This window comes from Hyla sarda, unplaced genomic scaffold (assembly GCF_029499605.1).
Source record: "Hyla sarda isolate aHylSar1 unplaced genomic scaffold, aHylSar1.hap1 scaffold_172, whole genome shotgun sequence".
NCBI classification, from domain to species: Eukaryota; Metazoa; Chordata; class Amphibia; order Anura; family Hylidae; genus Hyla; species Hyla sarda.
In genome coordinates this window covers 166,266-188,892 of record NW_026608360.1, presented here as the reverse complement: position 1 = coordinate 188,892, position 22,627 = coordinate 166,266, and the positions used below count along the sequence as shown (strand labels likewise).

General features: G+C 46.8%; 3 non-coding genes and 1 pseudogene across 3 annotated transcripts; all 4 read left to right on the top strand.

Annotated features, from left to right (window-relative positions):
- The first annotated feature begins 1,345 nt into the window (after positions 1-1,345).
- LOC130312656 (U2 spliceosomal RNA) lies at positions 1,346-1,536 on the top strand. Its single transcript, XR_008860752.1, has one exon. It is a non-coding gene; the product is annotated as a U2 spliceosomal RNA (small nuclear RNA).
- A 7,180-nt stretch (positions 1,537-8,716) lies between these two features.
- On the top strand, positions 8,717-8,904 carry LOC130312599 (U2 spliceosomal RNA). Its single transcript, XR_008860707.1, has one exon. It is a non-coding gene; the product is annotated as a U2 spliceosomal RNA (small nuclear RNA).
- A 2,092-nt stretch (positions 8,905-10,996) lies between these two features.
- Positions 10,997-11,156, top strand: LOC130312612 (U2 spliceosomal RNA; annotated as a pseudogene).
- Positions 11,157-17,787: 6,631 nt separating this feature from the next.
- Positions 17,788-17,972, top strand: LOC130312581 (U2 spliceosomal RNA). Its single transcript, XR_008860691.1, has one exon. It is a non-coding gene; the product is annotated as a U2 spliceosomal RNA (small nuclear RNA).
- The last annotated feature ends 4,655 nt before the right edge of the window (positions 17,973-22,627 follow it).

Sequence of the window (22,627 nt, the reverse complement as noted above, 5' to 3'; positions counted from 1 at the left end):
CCAACATGGACTGACATTCTGGCCTACTTTCAGCTGATGCGACTTGTCTGTCGCTGAACAGTCGCTTTTTATGTATTCAGCACCTATGTATAATGTTGTAAAAATGCTCTAGAAGCTAAAGTCGCAGAAATGTCACACATATTTGGCCTGCAACTTTCTGTGCGACAAATTCAGACAGGAAAAATCAGTATAAATCCTTAGAAAATTATCCCCCAGTGTCTCCATCTGCTGGCGGTATTGAATAAGCATTGCTGTACTGATGGGGTATGCATTAGACGAAAAAAAAGAAGAAAAAGAAGAATAATACGCCCAGAAAAGAGGCGAAAAGGAGAAAAACGTAAAAAAACGTGAAAAAAAAGTAAGAGGAAGAGAAGGGAAAAAAAGGTGGAAATGGGTTTAAAAGTGATTTCGGCGGAGAAATATATATATATATATATATATATATATATATATATATATATATATATATATACGCGCACACACACACATATATATAAACGTATTCTCCGTTGAGATATTGCAGCCGCTGCTGTGTCCAGGCCCAGGAGCCTTAGCACTGTGCTGTGATGTCACTCAATACCACTGACATCACTAGGTGTAAACAACATCTCTCCTTTGCTGTGTATGTGACTATGGAGCTGTTTGGTGATGTCGTCTATTATGGCCTTCATAGAAGCAACAGGAGATTGTTGCATCCATCTAGAACCCTCAGAACTACAGTGCTATGATGTCACTCACTTCCACAGGCCTTGCAGAGTGTAAACAACAACAACCCAGCTTTGTTGTGTATGTAACCATAGGGATTTGTGATGTCACCTAGAACCTTCACAGCAGCGACAGCTTTATGAGGAGCATCAGCACTGCTCTGCCTGAGCAGAACCATCACCGCCATAGGTTGTCAAATAACCCGGGTTTAACCCACACAGGTAAGTCCAATGGGGTGCAGGCATGTCCTCTATGCTTACAGCTTCCCGTGGGTGTTGGTTTGATACCGTTTGGGGACAGCCAAGGAGGCATCTGCAGGCAACAAAGGTAGGTGTGTGCTTGTGTGTGTGTTTCCTATGCAGATCCTAAGCCCAGTGTCACATGCAAGTAGGAGGAGTAAGAAGGGTTCCTGGCAAATCCGGGTTATGGATTGCATTTAAAAAGGCCCCGTGGGAGTGCAATGGGCCCCTGTCTTGCTGCTTAGCAATAATGGTATGGGTTTAGGTTCTGCTGTGTGTACTGGTGGTTGACTGCCCCCCAGCCCAGAGTGTGCATGGAAAATTGTCTGGCAGCCTCCCTGACAGCAAGCAGTGATAGTGCCCATGAAGGGCACCTTGTTGGGCCCGCCCCTTTCACGGTTATCGCTTCTCGGCCTTTTGGCTAAGATCAAGTGTAGTATCTGTTCTTATCAGTTTAATATCTGATACGTCCCCTATCTGGGGACCATATATTAAATGGATTTTTGAGAACGGGGGCCGATTTCGAAGCTTGCTTCCGTCGCCCTATGCATTGACCCGATATGGCAGTATCTTCGGGTACAGTGCACCACCCCCTTACAGGGTTAAAAAGAAAGATTCCTACTTTCATTGCTACCTGCTTGCTGGCTAGCCAGCTAGCCAGCCCTGTGGGCCTTGCTGCTGCTGCAGCCAAAAAACAAAAGGTGGTGCTGCTGCTGCTTCTGCTGCTTCTGCTTCTGCTTGTGTCTGGCCGCTGTTGGAGCGTCCAGGCACAGGACTTCTGCTGCTGCTGACTAAATGGCCTCCTTAATTGGATCATTTGAGTAGCCAGCACACCTGTGCAGGTAGGGCATGACATGATAGGCAGCTGCCTTGATAGCGGGTGGGTGCTGAATGTTCCTAATTGACAAAATAAGATTAATGCTTATGAAGAAATATAAAATCTCATCCCTTCCCCAATATCGCGCCACACCCCTACCCCTTAATTCCCTGGTTGAACTTGATGGACATATGTCTTTTTTCGACCGTACTAACTATGTAACTATGTAACATAACATGGGGGGGGGGGGGGGTCTCCTGGCTGTTCACACAGGTGTGTCATTGCTGTACATTGACCATGCATTGCTTCTGTGGTATTGCAAAGGCAAAGACAAATGCTTCCAGCCATCCATTGCACTAATGGATTGGTCATCAGCTGGCTGTCTATGTCCCGCATCAATATAGACCAAAGTACAGAGGGTTAGGCTATGCTATTGTGCACCTACCTGATGCATCAGAAGGTGCGAGGCCCTTGCTAAATTCTGTGCACAGACTTTGAGATCTATACTTTAGACTGTATCTAAACCTGCTCCAACATGGACTGACATTCTGGCCTACTTTCAGCCGATGCGACTTGACTGTCGCTGAACAGTCGCTTTTTATGTATTCAGCACCTATGTATAATGTTGTAAAAATGCTCTAGAAGCTAAAGTCGCAGAAATGTCACACATATTTGGCCTGCAACTTTCTGTGCGACAAATTCAGACAGGAAAAATCAGTATAAATCCTTAGAAAATTATCCCCCAGTGTCTCCATCTGCTGGCGGTATTGAATAAGCATTGCTGCACTGATGGGGTATGCATTAGACGAAAAAAAAGAAGAAAAAGAAGAATAATACGCCCAGAAAAGAGGCGAAAAGGAGAAAAACGTAAAAAAACGTGAAAAAAAAGTAAGAGGAAGAGAAGGGAAAAAAAGGTGGAAATGGGTTTAAAAGTGATTTCGGCGGAGAAATATATATATATATATATATATATATATATATATATACGCGCACACACACACATATATATAAACGTATTCTCCGTTGAGATATTGCAGCCGCTGCTGTGTCCAGGCCCAGGAGCCTTAGCACTGTGCTGTGATGTCACTCAATACCACTGACATCACTAGGTGTAAACAACATCTCTCCTTTGCTGTGTATGTGACTATGGAGCTGTTTGGTGATGTCGTCTATTATGGCCTTCATAGAAGCAACAGGAGATTGTTGCATCCATCTAGAACCCTCAGAACTACAGTGCTATGATGTCACTCACTTCCACAGGCCTTGCAGAGTGTAAACAACAACAACCCAGCTTTGTTGTGTATGTAACCATAGGGATTTGTGATGTCACCTAGAACCTTCACAGCAGCGACAGCTTTATGAGGAGCATCAGCACTGCTCTGCCTGAGCAGAACCATCACCGCCATAGGTTGTCAAATAACCCGGGTTTAACCCACACAGGTAAGTCCAATGGGGTGCAGGCATGTCCTCTATGCTTACAGCTTCCCGTGGGTGTTGGTTTGATACCGTTTGGGGACAGCCAAGGAGGCATCTGCAGGCAACAAAGGTAGGTGTGTGCTTGTGTGTGTGTTTCCTATGCAGATCCTAAGCCCAGTGTCACATGCAAGTAGGAGGAGTAAGAAGGGTTCCTGGCAAATCCGGGTTATGGATTGCATTTAAAAAGGCCCCGTGGGAGTGCAATGGGCCCCTGTCTTGCTGCTTAGCAATAATGGTATGGGTTTAGGTTCTGCTGTGTGTACTGGTGGTTGACTGCCCCCCAGCCCAGAGTGTGCATGGAAAATTGTCTGGCAGCCTCCCTGACAGCAAGCAGTGATAGTGCCCATGAAGGGCACCTTGTTGGGCCCGCCCCTTTCACGGTTATCGCTTCTCGGCCTTTTGGCTAAGATCACGTGTGGATTTCTGTGCGTGGTTTGGGTTGAAAGGAGTGGTGATCGGGGCCCTCTTTACGGGGGGCCCTGGATTGTTGCTGAGCTGCGATCGTGGGTTTTACCTGCAAAAATGAGCGAGAAGGCGCGTGGACTTGAGGACACGGTGCGGATCTACGTTCCTGGCGAGCACCGGGGGACGATCGGACTTGACCAAATCGTTGTGGAGATTCTTCGCAAGCTTGATTACCTACAGGTATGGAATGTATTGGCTATACAGGATTTTCCTAGGCAAGGAATTTATGATATTACTTTTTGTGGTTCTGAGATTTGCCAGAGAGTCTATATGGATCTTGAAGAAATGAAGAGGAAAAGTGAGCCTGCTATAATGAAGAAGATTAAAGTGGAACCGTTATTTATGAATACAACAAAGGTAGTAATTGTCCACATGTATAATCCTAAGGTTTCTGATGAAATGGTTACAAACTTTTTGTTCCGGTATTGCGAGGAAGTGAAATTTATAGGAAGACTTAAGAACAAGTTTGGGTACTTTAATTGTAAGAGAAAGTTTATTGTAAAATTTAAAAAAGATGAAGGAATGCAAGATGGAAGGAAGAGCATACCACAGGTGTTTTCTATCGGAGGAGAGAGAGGTTTCTGCTTTTATGAAGGCCAGTTGCAATATTGTAGAAAGTGCCATGCCTATGGCCATGTGCAGGATTATTGCCCTGAGAAAGGAGAATGTTGCAGAAATTGTGGGAAAACTGGTCATGAAGCAAGTATTTGTACAGAGAAGAAGACATGTGATATCTGTGGAAGTGAGGAACATTTGGCAAGAGGCTGTGATATGTGGTATAAAAAGAAGAGAAGTTATGCTGATGCAGCTGGGAATAGAGGAGAACAAAGAGAAAAAGGGGGAGGGAGGTTTGTTCCTGGAGTTGGTGAGAGTGTGAGTGTGAGTGTTAATGTGGCACAGGTGGCTGAGGAAAGTTCTGTGATAGTGGAGCACATTAGCACTCAGGAGAGGTCAGGGGAGGAGGGTGTTTCCACTGCTGTGACTGGTGAGGAGACAGGTGTGGGAGGTGAATTTACCTTGGTGAAAAAGAAAAAAGCAAAAAAAGTGAAAGTGGTGGAGAAAATTGAGACAGTGTATGGTGATGTTCTTTCTAGTGAAGAGGCTATGGATGATATTGAATGTCCAAACCCAATTGTGGGGGAGGAGGAGGGAATGGAAGTTGTTGGGTCATCTCAGAGATCTCTAACACCTGGTCAGAGAGTTTCTCGCAGTAAGGAAGAAGAGGAGGAGGAAGATGAGGATGTGCAGGTTGTGAATAAAAGGTGTAAGACAGGGAGCTGGTCTGAGGATCAGGAAGCCCTTGTTCTTGGTAGTGATAATGAAATAGACAGGGACTCTAACATAGGGTCGCCTGATTGTTTTGCAAGTTTACATAGGAAAGTTGAAGGCCAAAATGTTAATTTCTAAGTTAAGATGGATTTTAAAGCATTTGGTTTTCTTTTCCTAGTTATTATGACTTTGGTTGTAACAACTATTAATGTAAGAAGTATTGAGTCTGAAATTAGGAGAGCTGCAATTTTTGATATTCTTGAGAATGTTAGAAGTGATGTGATATGTTTACAGGAGTGTGCAATAAAGTCAGCACCTTATGCAAATGAGTGGAAGTGTGGGCAGTCCTTCTGGTCCACATGTGCAGAAAACAAAAATGAAGGTGTTGGGATTTTATTGCGAAACAGGGACATTAAAGTTTTAAATTGCCAAACTTTAGTACCTGGTCGTTGTATTGTTTTAATTTTTGAGGTTTTGGGCCAGAGGATGAGAATTTTTAATGTGTATGCTCCAGCAGAAAAACAAGCACGTTTGTCTTTTTTAGAGTCCCTTAAGTTTTTTATCCCTGGTCGTGAAGATACTATTATTGTTGGCGATTTTAACTGCATTAGATCCGTCAATGATCGTGAGAGCTCTGCTGAGGTTAGAACTGATATTACTTCCAATGTTTTAAATCAAATTATTCAAGACTTGCATTTTACTGATGTTGGACTGATGGTTAGCACTGATGAAAGATATACGTACATATCAGATAGTGGCCGCTGTAAATCCCGGATCGATTACATCCTGGTCTCTGATGGGATTAAGGTGGTCCGGTGCAATCAAATGATGTCAACTTTCTCAGACCACAAGATGGTGTTGGCTGAGATAAGTGTCACAGAGTCCCTTCATTTTGGGAGGGGGCTCTGGAAATTAAATGTAAGTCTATTGGAAGATGAGGAAGTAATGGCTGGTTTTAATCATGTCTTTTTATCCTGTGTTTCTAAACAACCTGATTTTAGTAATGTCTTAGTGTGGTGGGAATGGGCTAAAGGAGAGTTTTCTAATTTCTTTAAGATGTTTTGCATAAAGAGAGCACAAGAGAAGAGGAGGAGTGATGAAAGGCTTGTATCCCGGTTAGAGACTCTCTATAAGTTTAAACGTGTTGGTGTGGAGGTGGAGGATGAGATTGTTAAGGTGAAGGGGGAGATGAAAAAAAGGTTGTTGGAAAAGGGAAGGAATATTGTATATAAGTCTAAAGTGCAGCACCTAGAAGAAAATGAGCAGTGTACACGGTATTTCTTTAAAAAATGTTTTAATGCTAAAGGTGTTTTTAAATCTGTTTTTACCCCTACGGGGGAAGTTTTTGGAGAGGAGATGGTGAAGGAGATTGGCAGATTTTATGAGACACTCTTTAGTAATAAGAGCAGAGCCAGTGAGACGGAGATGAATGATTATTGTAATATTTTGGAGAATAATGTTCCTGTTGAAAAAGTAGATTTTTTGATTGATGATGTTAGTGAAGGGGAGATCAAGCAGGCCCTGGATAAGATGGCCAAAGGGAAGACACCAGGCTGTGATGGTCTCCCCACTGAGTTTTATTCCGCGTTCTGGAATATTTTAAGTAAAGAGTTTACACGGGTGGTGCAATATGTTTTTAACTCAGGTGTTTTAGCTGAATCTATGAAGAAAGGGGTCATAACATTAATTCATAAAAAAGGTGATGGCAGAGATCTTAAAAATTGGAGACCTATAACTTTATTAAATTGTGACTACAAGATAATTGCTAAGATTGTGGCTAATAGACTGAGTGATGTAGTGGACCACCTTGTGGGAGAATACCAAGTTTGTGCAGTACCGAAAAGAAAAATAACAGATAATTTATTGCTTTTAAGAGACTCTATTTATTACAGTAACTTTAACAAGAATGCACTGTTTGTTGAGTCCATAGATTTCGAAAAGGCTTATGATAAGGTTGCACATGATTTTATGTTCATTGCTTTAAAACACTTAGGTATTCCAGAAAAGTTATTATCTGTTATTATGAGTTTTTATCATGGGGTGACAAGTCAGATTTTAGTAAATGGGCATGTGGGGCCTGCTTTTAATGTCTTGTCTGGAGTCAGACAGGGATGCCCACTCTCCCCAATTCTGTTTATATGCGTTATAGAGGGCCTGTTGAAGAATGTGCAGAAAGATAAATGTGTGAGTGGTGTTTTTATTCCAGGTAGTGATGGTAGTAAGTTAAAGGTTTTAAGTTATATGGACGATGTGGTTTTTACTTGTACATCCCAAGCAGATCTCAACAGAGTAAATTTGCATGTGAGGATTTTTTGTTGTGTGGCTGGGATGAATGTGAACTGGGGGAAGTGCCAATTATGCAGTTTTGGGAACCAAGAGAATATAGTAGTGGATGGTGTTAAGGAAAAAGAAGACATTGAAGTGCTAGGAGTGATATTTGATAAAGACCTCAAAGGAAAGAAAAGTTATGAGACTTTGGACAGTAAAATTGAGAAGAAGCTATCCTTCTGGAGGTTAAGGAACTTGTCACTTAAAGGGAAAGTTCTTATCATTAAGTCTGTAATCCTACCGCTTCTCTTGTATACGGCTATGGTGCTTCCTCCAGGGAAGTTATGGACTAGGAGAGTCACAAGGAAGCTTTTTGTGTTCTTCTGGGGGTCTAAGATGGAGAAAATGAGAAGAGAAGAAGTGATGAAGAGTATGAATTTGGGCGGATATAACTTTCCAAACATTGATCTGTTTTTAAAGGTGCACTATTTTCTTTTAATTTTTAAATTGATACAGTGCAATAATAGGGCGGCAGACATGAGTAAATACCTTGCAGGATGGTTGTTTTCCAAATGGGGCTGGTGTGAGAGGGATTTGAGGAGACCCATAGCACATGTGATACCTACCTTCTATGTGCTCCTCAGGTCTTTCAATGATCAATTTGGTTTGAGCTCTTTAGGTGAACCTGATAAAAATAAAATAGAACAAGAAATAAGGAAAAATGAGACATTATATGAAGTACCATTCTGCACTAATGCTCAGTCTGTGAAGATTTGGAAGTTTTTTAAAGTTATTGGACTATCAAACAGACAAAAAGACGTTAGTTGGATGTCCTTTCATGGCTGCCTCCCAACCCGATCTTTTTTAAATGGAAGAGGTTTGAGAATAAGTGACAGATGCCCAAGAGAGGGTTGTGGAGGTAGAGAAGACTTAGTGCACCTTTATTGGGACTGTTTTTATGCAAAAGAATTTTTTATGTTTTTAAAGAAGTTTTTAATCCAACTCACTGGATATAACAGTTTTTCTTTTGAGAAAGTTTTTATTGGTCAAGATCTTAGTAAAAAGGAAGATACACGTACTAATTGGATTCTTTTTTCTGTTTTTAAAGAGGTTTTATGGGACTCACGCAATTTGCTTGTTTTTAAAAATGTTGTTATTTCTCCGAGGGAATTGAAAAGATTGTTTTTAGGAAGGATTTTTACTATCTTTCTACTGGACAAAAAGAGAATTGGTGAAGAAGAAGCGGAGAAAATCTGGATGCATACACGATGGAAACATTTATAAGAAGTACGTAAAGGAGAAAGCTGTAAGTTTTTGACCAATTTCTGTGATTGTTTTTGACATGTTTTTTTGTTTTGTTGTTTGGTCACTTTTTCTTGGCACTCGGTTCCCTTAGTTAGTTTTTTCCGTATGATGTTTTTTCAGATATTGTTTTAAGTGACGAGTCTTGGTAGGTGACCTGATGATCGTCCAAACAATAGTCTGTAACTGAGGAAAAAAAAAAAAAAAAAATCTGTTCTTATCAGTTTAATATCTGATACGTCCCCTATCTGGGGACCATATATTAAATGGATTTTTGAGAACGGGGGCCGATTTCGAAGCTTGCTTCCGTCGCCCTATGCATTGACCCGATATGGCAGTATCTTCGGGTACAGTGCACCACCCCCTTACAGGGTTAAAAAGAAAGATTCCTACTTTCATTGCTACCTGCTTGCTGGCTAGCCAGCTAGCCAGCCCTGTGGGCCTTGCTGCTGCTGCAGCCAAAAAACAAAAGGTGGTGCTGCTGCTGCTTCTGCTGCTTCTGCTTCTGCTTGTGTCTGGCCGCTGTTGGAGCGTCCAGGCACAGGACTTCTGCTGCTGCTGACTAAATGGCCTCCTTAATTGGATCATTTGAGTAGCCAGCACACCTGTGCAGGTAGGGCATGACATGATAGGCAGCTGCCTTGATAGCGGGTGGGTGCTGAATGTTCCTAATTGACAAAATAAGATTAATGCTTATGAAGAAATATAAAATCTCATCCCTTCCCCAATATCGCGCCACACCCCTACCCCTTAATTCCCTGGTTGAACTTGATGGACATATGTCTTTTTTCGACCGTACTAACTATGTAACTATGTAACATAACATGGGGGGGGGGGGGTCTCCTGGCTGTTCACACAGGTGTGTCATTGCTGTACATTGACCATGCATTGCTTCTGTGGTATTGCAAAGGCAAAGACAAATGCTTCCAGCCATCCATTGCACTAATGGATTGGTCATCAGCTGGCTGTCTATGTCCCGCATCAATATAGACCAAAGTACAGAGGGTTAGGCTATGCTATTGTGCACCTACCTGATGCATCAGAAGGTGCGAGGCCCTTGCTAAATTCTGTGCACAGACTTTGAGATCTATACTTTAGACTGTTTCTAAACCTGCTCCAATATGGACTGACATTCTGGCCTACTTTCAGCCGATGCGACTTGTCTGTCGCTGAACAGTCGCTTTTTATGTATTCAGCACCTATGTATAATGTTGTAAAAATGCTCTAGAAGCTAAAGTCGCAGAAATGTCACACATATTTGGCCTGCAACTTTCTGTGCGACAAATTCAGACAGAAAAAATCAGTATAAATCCTTAGAAAATTATCCCCCAGTGTCTCCATCTGCTGGCGGTATTGAATAAGCATTGCTGCACTGATGGGGTATGCATTAGACGAAAAAAAAGAAGAAAAAGAAGAATAATACGCCCAGAAAAGAGGCGAAAAGGAGAAAAACGTAAAAAAACGTGAAAAAAAAGTAAGAGGAAGAGAAGGGAAAAAAAGGTGGAAATGGGTTTAAAAGTGATTTCGGCGGAGAAATATATATATATATATATATATATATATATATATATATATATATATACGCGCACACACACACATATATATAAACGTATTCCCCGTTGAGATATTGCAGCCGCTGCTGTGTCCAGGCCCAGGAGCCTTAGCACTGTGCTGTGATGTCACTCAATACCACTGACATCACTAGGTGTAAACAACATCTCTCCTTTGCTGTGTATGTGACTATGGAGCTGTTTGGTGATGTCGTCTATTATGGCCTTCATAGAAGCAACAGGAGATTGTTGCATCCATCTAGAACCCTCAGAACTACAGTGCTATGATGTCACTCACTTCCACAGGCCTTGCAGAGTGTAAACAACAACAACCCAGCTTTGTTGTGTATGTAACCATAGGGATTTGTGATGTCACCTAGAACCTTCACAGCAGCGACAGCTTTATGAGGAGCATCAGCACTGCTCTGCCTGAGCAGAACCATCACCGCCATAGGTTGTCAAATAACCCGGGTTTAACCCACACAGGTAAGTCCAATGGGGTGCAGGCATGTCCTCTATGCTTACAGCTTCCCGTGGGTGTTGGTTTGATACCGTTTGGGGACAGCCAAGGAGGCATCTGCAGGCAACAAAGGTAGGTGTGTGCTTGTGTGTGTGTTTCCTATGCAGATCCTAAGCCCAGTGTCACATGCAAGTAGGAGGAGTAAGAAGGGTTCCTGGCAAATCCGGGTTATGGATTGCATTTAAAAAGGCCCCGTGGGAGTGCAATGGGCCCCTGTCTTGCTGCTTAGCAATAATGGTATGGGTTTAGGTTCTGCTGTGTGTACTGGTGGTTGACTGCCCCCCAGCCCAGAGTGTGCATGGAAAATTGTCTGGCAGCCTCCCTGACAGCAAGCAGTGATAGTGCCCATGAAGGGCACCTTGTTGGGCCCGCCCCTTTCACGGTTATCGCTTCTCGGCCTTTTGGCTAAGATCAAGTGTAGTATCTGTTCTTATCAGTTTTCATGCTGGTGGGGATGGGTGCTGCATGGAGGATGCAGGTGTACCAGGGCTTTCCGGGGCTGGTTCTGAGGAATCAGCTCGACGGCTGCCCCGATGTGACCTGTTCCCTCCGGGTCTCGCCATGAGGCTGAGAGGGTCTAGAGCCGAGGTACTTTTGTGCCTCGGGGAGTGGTGACCCCGAGGTGCCGAAACTCACTGGGAGAATAGGCTCACTGAGTTGAAGCACGGGCACCATAATCTCTTCACCTTGTGGCACTCACCTCTTGATTCCCGGCCTTCTGGCTAGGATCAGAGAAATTTTTATAGATCCGGCCGGATGTCCGGGCAGTATATCTGCACACATTCACTTATTTATTTATTTTTTGTCTCACTGTGTCACTTTTTGCGTGTTGTGTGTTCACAGGATTTGTCAGGATGCGGTAGCCCTTCTGGGTTTCCCTCCTGGCGGTCTAGGGGAGGTGTGTGTGGCCATTAGGTTCCGCACCTCCCTGCAAACACCCCGGGTACTCCTGCTTCGCAGGGTACCTACCGTAATCGGCTCTGCGGGCAGATACCTTGGCTAACGCCAAGGGGGATGCCGGGAGCATTTGTGGTCTCCTAGTAGCTTCGGCGAAAAGGGACATCGAACCTGGAACCTCGCAGGTACCTTTTGGTCCGGAGGCGAAGGGTAAGGTTTGTTGGGGGGCCTCTCTCCTATCGGAGAAGGGCTTGCGATAGACCGCATCCTTTGTGCACGTTTTTTTTAGTGTAACACGTTTGCACTTTTTCTTGCACTTTGGGTGAATCGAAAGCACGTTCCTCGGCTTTAGATAAAAAAAAAAAAAAAAAATCTGTTCTTACTTACCTGGCAGGGGAGATACCATGATCACTAAGGTCTGAAGAACTCCAAGCATTGTGGTAGAGATTTTGCGTAGTACGATTGCAGTACTTTTCGTTCTTATTAGAACCGCATTTCTCTAGAGCATACCACCTGAAGATCGTCTCCTGCCTGCCTCGGAACATCTGAAGAAGGAGAAGTTCTTGAAGACTGCAGCTCCGGAAGAAGCCGACGAAGAACCTGGAAGAAGGGAATCGGCGGTGAATTCCGGAACAGCGGCGAAGAGGAAGGCGGCGCAGAATCTTTTCGAAGAAACTCGCTGCCTCTGGAGAAGGATTTGCATAGCTCCTCCCACTGGGACCGGATCTGCATAGCTCCTCCCACCCGGGAAAGAAGACTTTGCGAAGCCTCTCTCCACAAGCAAGCAAGGAAGCGGAAAAGAGCCTGCTGGAAGAAGCCATGGCCTCAACCAGCAAGTCCACCCAGGAGGCTGCAGGGCAAGGCCTGGAGGTCCAGCCCCAACCACAGCAAGCTTCAACCTCCACCACGGCAAGGCAGAAGGGCGGCAGAATTCCTAACCTGGAAGCTCCAACCCTGGAGCCCTGGATGAGGCAGACTGTTGCCTTGAAGCTCAAGCCCGTGGACGGAAGGGTGCCGGACATGTCCCACGACGTGTTCTGCAAGAAGATGCTGGCGGATCAAGGCTTCCCCACGGCTGACACCCTGGGAATAGTAACCTTCTTTTCGGGAATCTTCTACATCACCTTTGCCACCATTGGGACCTGTAGAAGATACTGGGAGGTGGTGAAAGCGGCGAGTCCCGAATCCCCTTTCTCTCGCTTTGTGGGCAACTGCCTTATTCAAAGAGAGGAGAGGCGGGTGACGGTCTCAATGCGGAACCCACACACCCCAGGCACGGACATCTCGACCTTCCTGAAGCGCTTCTGCACCGTGGTGAGGGAGCCCACCCGCATCCTGAACTCACTCGGATACTGGACCTGCAAGTGGTCTGTGGTCGTCAGACTCAACAAGAACCCTGCTTCTCCAGACGGACTACAGCACCTGCCAACGACATTTTCCTTGGGCAACCCCGCAGGACTTATCTTCTACCCGGACATGCCGCAGACCTGCAGGAGATGTGGCAAGATGGGCCACGAGGGCAAGGACTGTACGGAGGATGCCTGCAGGTATTGCCGTGTGACAGGTCACACGACCAAGGACTGCCCCAAGAGCAAGACCTGCAACCTCTGCGGACTGGCAGCCCACAGCTACAAGGACTGCCCCCAGAGGGAGAGAACATGGGCATCTGTGGCAGCGAGAGCACCGAAGCCAGCCCCAGCTCCGGAGCCAACACCACGGATGGCCAAGCCGACCAAGGAGGGTAAGAAGGCGAAAGCCACCACCCCTGCCCCGTCCCGCCCCTCCCCTGCCCCTTCCGCCCCATCCCCTACCCCTCCCGCCCCATCTCCTGCCCCATCCCGCCCCACCCCCACCCCTGCCCCATCCCGTCCCACCCCTGCCCCATCCCGTCCCACCCCTGCCCCATCCCGTCCCACCCCTGCCCCTCCTGCCCCATCCCGCCCCACCCCTGCCCCCCGTACCCCACCCCGGCCCACCCCTGCCCCCCGTACCCCACCCCGGCCCACCCCTGCCCCGTCCTCCCCTGCCCGGCCCACCCCTGCCCCGTCCTCCCCTGCCCGGCCCACCCCTGCCCCGTCCTCCCCTGCCCGGGCACTCTCTCCTGCCCCCCGCCCCACCCAGCCTCCTTTCTCTCCTGGCCCAGCAGCACCTAACCCCCCTCCAGCTGCTGGTGCCCGCCCTTCGGAGGACTTTCCTGTGCTTCCTCCCCCAGGTACCATACAGAGGAAGAGGAAAGGAAGGGACAACGTATCAGAAGAGTCCCACAAAAGAAAGATAATCGAGACCTGCGAGACCCCTCAAGCTTCAGATGAGGAGGAGGAGATGGAGCAGGTCTGCGAGAGCCTTGAGGCTTCAGAAGAAGAAGAGGTGATGGAGCAGGCCCAAGTGGAGCAGGTCCAAGCAGAGCCAGTCCAAGCTCAATCTATGGAGGAGCTGCTGCAGGACCCAGAGGTTAAGAAAATCCTGGACACTCCGTCCAACACGGTCTACGACGAGTTCTTGGAAGGGCGCTACGAGAAGCCACAAGAGCCGACAGGCGCCAGAGAAGAGGACCCGTCCGACCAGACTGGTAACTAGTATCAGAACTAACCTCTCTTTTTATTCCCATGGCTGATCTCAACATCTTCTGCATTAATGTGAGGAGTATTAGAGCTTGGTTTAGATTTCAGACTGTTCTTACGTTCTTAGATTCCCAGAGGTGTGATGTTTACATGTTGCAGGAATGTGCTTTGTCTGCTTCTAGGTCTTACAACCATCTGGCCAGGCAGTGGCCTCACGGCCCTTCCTACTGGTCTGGTGGGGGCGACAATAGGTCTGCGGGGGTGGCCATCCTGATCAGGGGAGGTAACTTTGCACTTGATTCCGTCCGGGAGCTCGTCTGTGGCAGACTTCTTGTCGCAGACGGTTCCTGGGCGGGTGAGCCCGTGCGGCTCATCAACGTGTATGCCTCCCCTGAGAGGGATGTCCGACTGGAGGTTCTCCAGGCCCTGCGGGCTGAACTCGCCACCACTAGAGCAGTAGTGTTGGGTGGTGACTTCAACTGCCCCATTGAGGTGGACGGGCGCAGTTCTGGCACATCCGCCAACCTGGACGTGACGTCTAAACTGCTGATTGAGATGGTGACGGAGGCATCCTTGCAGGACGTTGTCGGGTCCATCGGGAACGGCTCCGTAAACTATACGTGGAGCCGCCCCGATGGCTCGCTCCGTTCTCGGATAGACTTCATCTTCACTTCGAGAGCAGTCAGAAAGGTGTCGTACTCTATGGTCCCCTGCTTCTTCTCTGACCACAGGGCCATTCGATTCCGGGGGACTCTGGGCCATGGATTCCCACCTGGCCCGGGCTCCTGGAAGTTGAATTGTGCCCTGTTGGAGCAGAGGGAGGTCATGGAGGAACTTAGGGATGCTTACCTTGTATGGCGAAATGACAAATGTCTGTTCAAGTGCATCAGCGATTGGTGGGAATATGTTAAAGTCGAATTCCGTTGTTTCTTTCAGGCAAAAGGCAGACAACAGGCGTGTGCGAAGAAGTGGGACTTGAGGAAACTGCAGCGCGAGCTGCGGTCCCTGCAGGACCTGCTCCAGTGTGGCTGGGACGTCAGGGAGGAGCTGGAGGAGACCAAAAAGAGCTTGAAAAGGCACTTTGAGGAGGAATCCAAGCGAATCGTCTTTCGTTCCAAGGTGGAGAACCTGGAGAAGGGTGAGAAATGTAACTCTTTCTTTTTCAGGAAGCTCCATGCCGGCCACACCCCCCTGACTGAGCTACGAGATGAGACCGGACACATGAGGAGCGGCAAGGAGGAAGTGATGGGGGTCGTCCACGACTTCTACAGCAACCTCTACGCCCCCAAGTCATCCGACCCCGAAGCCGCCGAGAGGTTCCTGTCAGGTGTCACTAACGTTGTTGATCCCGCAGGTGCGGCGGCTATGGACGATCCCTTGACGGTGGGGGAGCTGCTCTCTGCCGCTAAATCCTTTAAGCCCGGCAGGACCCCGGGCAGTGACGGTCTCCCGGCCGAGCTCTACGTAGCGCTGGGTGACCTGATCTGTCCGGACCTGTTGGAGGTGTACAAGGAGGTGGTGGTGGGGGGCAGAATGCCTCCGTCGTTGAGGGAAGGGATGATCACGATCTTGTATAAGCGGAAGGGGGAGAGATGTGACCTGAAAAACTGGCGTCCCATCTCTCTCCTGAACGTGGACTACAAGATCCTCGCCAAGGTGCTGGCCAACAGGCTGAAACCTGTCATGGGGCAAATCGTCCATCCGGACCAGACCTGCAGCATTCCTGGCCGCAGGATTGCCGACAGCCTTGCCCTTGTGAGAGACACGGTCCATTACATCCAGGACCGCGGGGGCCGCGCCGCCCTGGTCAGCTTAGATCAGGAGAAGGCGTTCGACCGTGTCTCCCACGCATTCATGGACAGGGTTTTGCGCAGGCTGGGTCTGGGGAAGATGTTTTGCTCTTTTGTTAACGTTATGTATTTTGACATTTACAGCACGGTGTTGGTGAACGGCTGGAAGACTGACCCCTTTCCTATTCTTTCAGGGGTTAGACAAGGCTGCCCTCTTTCACCTCTCCTTTTTGTTTGTGTTATAGAGCTCTTCGCTGAGACTATCCGGCAGAATGGAGAGATCAGAGGGATCACCGCACCAGGACCAGATCGCCACGAGGTCAAGTGCTCGCTCTACATGGACGACGTGACCGTCTTCTGCGCTGACCAGCGTTCGGTGACTGCACTCGTCCAGACCTGCGAGGACTTCGGCAGAGCTTCGGGGGCAAAAGTCAACTGCGGGAAGTCGGAGGCCATGCTCTTCGGGGAATGGCACCTGGCTTCTTCCGCCCCCTTCCCCTTTGCTGTCAAGCCGGACTTCATTCAAATTCTTGGAGTCTGGTTCGGGAAGGAAGGAGCGGCCCTTAAGTCTTGGCAAGACCGACTAGGAAGGATAAACTCGAAGATCGGACTGTGGAGCTCCAGAAAGCTCACGATGGAAGGCAAGGCACTTGTCCTGCGGAGTGAAGTTTTGCCTGTGCTCCAATATACCGCACAGGCCTGGCCTCCCCATACCACCGTTTGCAAGGCCATCACCCGGACAGTGTTTGGCTTCGTCTGGGGCAAAATGGACAGAGTCAAGAGGACCGTGATGTACAAGGAACCCCGCAAGGGTGGGAAGGGAATACCCGACATCCCCGCTCTGCTGAGGGCCTCCTTTGCATGTGTCACGGTGCAGCGGACTCTTGTAGAAAAGACTGGCTCAGCGGGCAGGTCCATGTCTCGCTTGCTTCTCATGCCCCTCTGGAGACAGCTGGGCTGGGACAAGTGGGACAGCTCCATCCCTTACAACTGGAGCACTCCCTGGTTCTATGGGGATGTTGTCCGGTTTGTGAGGGAGCACCAGCTGGAAGGACTGAAACCAGACCTATGGAAGCCAAAGACAATCCACAAGCTCATCCGAGCTAAGGACTCGACCGAGCTGGTTCCGGGACTCCCCGCAGCCACTGCTGAGACAGTTTGGAACAATGTGGCCTCAAAGCGGCTTACCAATGGACACAAGGACTTGTCGTGGATGGCCGTCATGGGAGGTCTCTCTCTCAGGTCATTCATGCATGCCCGCAACCTGTGCAAGACCCGGTACTGCCCCCGTTGCCCCTACGTGGAGGAAACATCTTTCCACGTGTTTTGGCAGTGCCCCTTTGCACAGGGTCTGTTGGACGCCCTAGAACAGGAACTCAGAGACTCAGTGCCCAGGAGCTGCCTATCGTACCATTCGGTGCTTTACGGCCTGTTCCCTGGGACCCACGACGTGGAGGCCATCCAGGAGGCCTGGCGCCTTATGAACTGTTTTAAGGACGCAGTGTGGCTTGCCAGGAACCGCCTCGTGATCAACAGGGAAAACATGTCCGTCCGGGACTGCCGCAGGTTCATCAAGAACCTGCTTAGAGACTATTCCATCTTGGACAGCTCGGCCGTTGATGAGGAAGAAGAGGAGTGAAGACCCCTCTCCTTCTCCCATGTCTCCCTGAAGATACAGCCCAACAGTTTGGCCCTGTGATCCGCCCCCTCCCTACCCCCACATAGTCGCCCACACCCCTACCCCGATCACAGATTGTATTATTTGGTTTTTGTTTGATCTCTTGTGCCTTTATATTGCAGGATTGAGCTGAATGTTAGAGTAGCATGGTGTGCGATGTATAGCTTAGGGAACCTTTGCTGTGTATTGTACTATCATGCTTTGTGTGACTGTAATTTATTGTACGACTTGTAATGACTGAACGGAAAATAAAGCTCTTTCAATCAAAAAAAAAAAAAAAAATCTGTTCTTATCAGTTTAATATCTGATACGTCCCCTATCTGGGGACCATATATTAAATGGATTTTTGAGAACGGGGGCCGATTTCGAAGCTTGCTTCTGTCGCCCTATGCATTGACCCGATATGGCAGTATCTTCGGGTACAGTGCACCACCCCCTTACAGGGTTAAAAAGAAAGATTCCTACTTTCATTGCTACCTGCTTGCTGGCTAGCCAGCTAGCCAGCCCTGTGGGCCTTGCTGCTGCTGCAGCCAAAAAACAAAAGGTGGTGCTGCTGCTGCTTCTGCTGCTTCTGCTGCTTCTGCTTGTGTCTGGCCGCTGTTGGAGCGTCCAGGCACAGGACTTCTGCTGCTGCTGACTAAATGGCCTCCTTAATTGGATCATTTGAGTAGCCAGCACACCTGTGCAGGTAGGGCATGACATGATAGGCAGCTGCCTTGATAGCGGGTGGGTGCTGAATGTTCCTAATTGACAAAATAAGATTAATGCTTATGAAGAAATATAAAATCTCATCCCTTCCCCAATATCGCGCCACACCCCTACCCCTTAATTCCCTGGTTGAACTTGATGGACATATGTCTTTTTTCGACCGTACTAACTATGTAACTATGTAACATAACATGGGGGGGGGTCTCCTGGCTGTTCACACAGGTGTGTCATTGCTGTACATTGACCATGCATTGCTTCTGTGGTATTGCAAAGGCAAAGACAAATGCTTCCAGCCATCCATTGCACTAATGGATTGGTCATCAGCTGGCTGTCTATGTCCCGCATCAATATAGACCAAAGTACAGAGGGTTAGGCTATGCTATTGTGCACCTACCTGATGCATCAGAAGGTGCGAGGCCCTTGCTAAATTCTGTGCACAGACTTTGAGATCTATACTTTAGACTGTATCTAAACCTGCTCCAACATGGACTGACATTCTGGCCTACTTTCAGCCGATGCGACTTGTCTGTCGCTGAACAGTCGCTTTTTATGTATTCAGCACCTATGTATAATGTTGTAAAAATGCTCTAGAAGCTAAAGTCGCAGAAATGTCACACATATTTGGCCTGCAACTTTCTGTGCGACAAATTCAGACAGGAAAAATCAGTATAAATCCTTAGAAAATTATCCCCCAGTGTCTCCATCTGCTGGCGGTATTGAATAAGCATTGCTGCACTGATGGGGTATGCATTAGACGAAAAAAAAGAAGAAAAAGAAGAATAATACGCCCAGAAAAGAGGCGAAAAGGAGAAAAACGTAAAAAAACGTGAAAAAAAAGTAAGAGGAAGAGAAGGGAAAAAAAGGTGGAAATGGGTTTAAAAGTGATTTCGGCGGAGAAATATATATATATATATATATATATATATATATATATATATATATATATATATATATATATACGCGCACACACACACATATATATAAACGTATTCTCCGTTGAGATATTGCAGCCGCTGCTGTGTCCAGGCCCAGGAGCCTTAGCACTGTGCTGTGATGTCACTCAATACCACTGACATCACTAGGTGTAAACAACATCTCTCCTTTGCTGTGTATGTGACTATGGAGCTGTTTGGTGATGTCGTCTATTATGGCCTTCATAGAAGCAACAGGAGATTGTTGCATCCATCTAGAACCCTCAGAACTACAGTGCTATGATGTCACTCACTTCCACAGGCCTTGCAGAGTGTAAACAACAACAACCCAGCTTTGTTGTGTATGTAACCATAGGGATTTGTGATGTCACCTAGAACCTTCAAAGCAGCGACAGCTTTATGAGGAGCATCAGCACTGCTCTGCCTGAGCAGAACCATCACCGCCATAGGTTGTCAAATAACCCGGGTTTAACCCACACAAGTAAGTCCAATGGGGTGCAGGCATGTCCTCTATGCTTACAGCTTCCCGTGGGTGTTGGTTTGATACCGTTTGGGGACAGCCAAGGAGGCATCTGCAGGCAACAAAGGTAGGTGTGTGCTTGTGTGTGTGTTTCCTATGCAGATCCTAAGCCCAGTGTCACATGCAAGTAGGAGGAGTAAGAAGGGTTCCTGGCAAATCCGGGTTATGGATTGCATTTAAAAAGGCCCCGTGGGAGTGCAATGGGCCCCTGTCTTGCTGCTTAGCAATAATGGTATGGGTTTAGGTTCTGCTGTGTGTACTGGTGGTTGACTGCCCCCCAGCCCAGAGTGTGCATGGAAAATTGTCTGGCAGCCTCCCTGACAGCAAGCAGTGATAGTGCCCATGAAGGGCACCTTGTTGGGCCCGCCCCTTTCACGGTTATCGCTTCTCGGCCTTTTGGCTAAGATCTTGTATCTTGTCAAGGGGCTCTGAGTTCGTCGAACCTTCGGCCTTGAGGCATCGGCGGTTTTTTAGCCGTCTTAAGCCTCATGCTGCTATAGGAGGAGGACTTACAAAGAACGGGAAGGCGATCCCCCATGGCGACCCTTAGGTTTGCTGCGCATACTGAAACTCGGATTAAGAACACCTTCCGTATTGAAGTGGATGAGGAGAAAAAGGAGAAGATGACTTTGGAATTTTTTGTCAAGAGAATTATGCTGGATTTATTGCACATTCAGAGAGAAGATGTGTTTTGCCTAAAAGACCCAGGTAAAGGACTTTTCATTCTTACCTTGACTTCCGCATCTGCATGTGACCATATGTTTGAGAAAGTTCGGGAGCTTGCCAATGAGGAGGATATGAAAGGACTTGTTTTCATTGCTCTATATTCTAATGGCGATGTTCCACTGGTGGTTACTATGCACGATCCATACGTGGATATAAGAGACATTGTCTTATTTTTAAACCAATATTGTGCGGAAGTCAAATACTCTCATAAAATAATGAATGCAATGGACTTTTGGACTGGAAAGCATAAGTTTGCTGTTAAGTTCAGAGAAGATGTGAGAGGAATTGGAGGTCTGTGTCGCCCACCTGCAAATTTTTTAATTGGGCGTAAACGTGGCTATTTATTCTACCCTGGGATGCCGTATTATTGCAGGAAATGCCATGAATATGGTCATACACAAGAATCTTGCAAAGAGGAAGTGGTTATTTGCAAAAGATGTGGCCAAAAAGGCCACACCACTTTGGACTGTCAAAATGAGATTCTGTGTAATGTGTGTAAGCAGAAAGGACACGCTTTTAAGGATTGTCCTCAACGCTCCTGGGCCAATATTGTGGCTACGTCGGCTGGTCCCTCGATGAGGAAGAGCTCCATGGATGCTGTGCCTGTGCCTAAGACCCACACCCTGAAAGTGATGCCTGAGTCTTCTGCTACCGGAATTCCTGTGATACCTGCTGTGGCTCATGTCTCCAAAAGCATTGTGTCCCCGGGGAAGGTCGTGGGACCTGAGACAGAAGTGAGGGGTTCTCCTCTCATGGAAGTTGAGGGTCCTGGACCGCCCAGAAGGGATACAGAGGAGATGGATGTAGAAGAACGGCGAAAGAGGAAAAGCAGAGACCGGAAAGAGGAAAAGGGCCTTAACATCAAAAGGAGTGGTCGAGTTAGTGCGGACGAGGGGAACGTGGAGATTGTCTGCCAAAAGGTTATAACAGCATCCGACCCTGTTAATATTGAGGAATTTGTGTCACCACCTACAGATTGGGGTTCTTTGTCTGAGGATAATGAATGACCCAGGAGCTACCAAGTGTTAATATCTCCTCCTTCAATGTGAGGAGTTTGAAGAGCCCAGAGAGGAGGGCTGCTTTATTTTCTTTCTTGTCTTCTTTGCCTACAGACATTTTATTTTTACAGGAATGTGCCATTGATTATGATATCAATTATTCATCTTTGAGATCTGAATGGACTCTTGGCCCGTCTGTGTGGTCAGGGGATAATGAGAGGAAAGTGACTGGTGTTGGCATACTGTTCAAGAGCAGTGAGTATAAAGTTACCTCCTTCACAGACATTGTACCCGGTAGAGCCCTGCTCGTTCATATTATTTATAATGACATGAATATGAGACTTTTAAATGTATATGCCTCTCCAGATAAGGATGAAAGATCTGATTTATTAGAGAAAATTCAGTTTTATTTACCGGGTTCATCCCCGCTTATCATCGCTGGTGATTTTAATTGTATAATGGCAGGAGAGGAGCGGGCTGGAGGATCTGAACAAAGGAAAGATAAGACTGAAAAACAACTAAAGGATTTTATAGTTGATTTTAATTTAAAAGATTTGTGGAGAACCTCTTTCCCTAATGACCCTGGGTATACCTGGGGGAATAGCCTTTATATGTCAAGGATTGATTATATTTTTGCTTCTGGATTTGCATTTTATGGGAATATGCAATTGACTTCTACCTTTTTTTCAGATCATAAGATTTTATCTGCTACATGTAAGTTTGATGGGGTTTGCAGAGCCAAAGGAGTCTGGCGTCTGAATGTCTCTTTGCTTGAAGATGAAGAAATTAAATGTAATTTTATCTATCTTTTTAAAAAATTGCAGAACTCAAGGACTAATTTTAATTCTCTTTTAGCATGGTGGGAATTCTGCAAGGTAAAATTTAAAGAGTATTTTATTAAGATGGGTGTTAAAAAAACAAAAGAGAAATTGAAATGGTATAGAGATCTTAACACAAAACTACAAACCTATTATCAACTCAAAGAGCTGGGTGTATATGTAGACGATCTGATTTTAAGTGTTAAAAGTGATATTCAGAAGGCTATAACTAACAAAGGGAAAGAAATAATTTTTAACTCCAAAGTTGAATGTAAAGAGAAGGATGAAAAGTGTACAAGATTCTTTTTTAAAAAGGTAATGGAAACAAAAAAGTTAATGATTAACATTGAGGATGAAACTACTAATGTAGGAATGTTATCCAAAGCTA